At 41.2% G+C, this 2290-nt stretch overlaps 1 non-coding gene across 1 annotated transcript; it reads left to right on the top strand.

Moving 5' to 3' along the window:
• Window positions 1–1451: 1451 nt before the first annotated feature.
• On the top strand, window positions 1452–1559 carry LOC112767691 (small nucleolar RNA R71). Its single transcript, XR_003185133.1, has one exon. It is a non-coding gene; the product is annotated as a small nucleolar RNA R71 (small nucleolar RNA).
• Window positions 1560–2290: the final 731 nt, after the last annotated feature.

Here is a 2290-nt window from a genome sequence, read left to right on the forward strand (position 1 = left end):
TCACCTCTGTCAACATCAATCACAGCTCTTGCTGTGGCTAGGAAGGGTCTTCCAAGGATGATGGATTCATCCTCATCCTTCCCAGTATCTAGGACTATGAAATCAGCAGGGATGTAAAGGCCTCCAACCTTTACTAACACGTCCTCTACTTGTCCATAAGCCTGTTTTCTTGAATTGTCTGCCATCTCTAATGAGATTTTAGTAGCTTGCACCCCAAAGATTCCCAGTTTCTCTATTACAGAGAGGGGCATGAGGTTTATCCCTGAACCAAGGTCACACAGAGCCTTTTCAAAGATCATGGTGCCTATGGTACAAGGTATTAGGAACTTTCTAGGATCCTGTTTCTTCTGAGGCAATGTCAGTTGATCCAGATCACTCAGTTCATTAGTGAACAAGGGAGGTTCATCTTTCCAAGTCTCAATACCAAATAATTTGGCATTCAGCTTCATGATTGCACCAAGGTACTTGGTAACTTGCTCCTCAGTAACATCCTCATTCTCCTCAGAAGAGGAATACTCATCAGAGCTCATGAATGGCATAAGGAGGTTTAATGGAATCTCTATGGTCTCTAGTTGAGTCTCAGATTCCTTTGGTTCCTCAGAGGGAAACTCCTTATTGATCACTGGACGTCCCAGGAGGTCTTCCTCCTTGGGATTCACGTCCTCCCCTTCTTCCCTGGATTCGGCCATGATGGTTATATCAATGGCCTTGCACTCTCCTTTTGGATTTTCTTCTGTATTGCTTGGGAGAGTACTAGGAGGGGTTTCAGTGATCTTCTTACTCAGCTAGCCCACTTGTGCTTCCAAATTTCTAATGGAGGATCTTGTTTCATTCATGAAACTCACAGTGGTCTTAGATAGATCAGAGACTACGTTTGCTAAATTAGAGGTATTTTGTTCAGAGTTCTCTATTTGTTGCTGAGTGGATGATGGAAAAGGCTTGCTATTGCTAAACCTGTTTCTTCCACCATTATTAAAGCCTTGTTGAGGCTTTTGTTGATCCTTCCATGAGAGATTTGGGTGATTTCTCCATGAGAGATTATAGGTGTTTCTGTATGTTTCACCCATGTAATTTACCTCTGCTATTGCAGGGTTCTCAGGATCATAAGCTTCTTCTTCAGAAACTGCCTCTTGAGTGCTGTTGGATGCATCTTGCATTCCATTCAGACTCTGAGAAATCATATTGACTTGCTGAGTCAATATTTTGTTCTGAGCCAATATAGCATTCAGAGTATCAATTTCAAGAACTCCCTTCTTCATAAGCGTCCCATTACTCACAGGATTCCTCTCAGAAGTGTACATGAACTGGTTATTGGCAACCATGTCAATGAGTTCTTGAGCTTCTGCAGGCGTTTTCTTTAGGTGAATGGATTCACCTGCAGAAGTATCCAATGACATCTTAGCCAATTCAGATAGACCATCATAGAATATATCCAGGATGGTCCATTCTGAAAGCATGTCAGAAGGACACTTTTTGGTCAGTTCTTTGTATCTCTCCCAAGCTTTATAGAGGGATTCACCTTCTTTCTGTCTGAAGGTTTGAACATCCACTCTAAGCTTACTCAGCTTTTGAGGAGGAAAGAACTTGGCTAAGAAAGCCTTGACCAGCTTATCCCAAGAGTTCAGGCTATCCTTAGGTTGAGAGTCCAAGCATATTCTAGCTCTGTCTCTTACAACAAAAGGGAAAAGCATGAGCCTGTAGACTTCAGGATCTACTCCATTAGTCTTAACAGTATCACAGATCTACAAGAATTCAGTTAAGAACTGAAAAGGATCTTCAGATGGCAGTCCATGAAACTTGCAGTTTTGCTGCATCAGAGAAACTAATTGAGGTTTCAGCTCAAAATTGTTTGCTCCAATGGTAGGGATGGAGATGCTTCTTCCATGTAAATTGGAATTAGGTGCAGTAAAGTCACCAAGCATCCTCCTTGTATTATTATTATTTTCGGCTGCCATCTCCTCTTCCTGTTCGAAAATTTCTGAAAGGTGCTTACTGGATTATTGTAATTTAGCTTCTCTTAGTTTCCTCTTCAGAGTCCTTTCAGGTTCTGGATCTGCTTCAACAAGAATATTCTTGTCCTTGCTCCTGCTCATATGAAAAAGAGGGACAGAAAAACAATAATAATAGGGATCCTTTTTACCACAGTATAGAGGTCCCTGTGTGAGTAGAAGAAAAAAAAATAGGAAATCTGAACTCAGAGAGAGAGGGTTCGGATTTTTGGTGAGATGAAGTGTTAGTAGATGAATAAGTAAATAGAAGAAGATGAGAGGTGAGAGGATTTTCGAAAATA

Source organism: Arachis hypogaea, chromosome 17 (assembly GCF_003086295.3).
Source record: "Arachis hypogaea cultivar Tifrunner chromosome 17, arahy.Tifrunner.gnm2.J5K5, whole genome shotgun sequence".
NCBI lineage: Eukaryota > Viridiplantae > Streptophyta > Magnoliopsida > Fabales > Fabaceae > Arachis > Arachis hypogaea.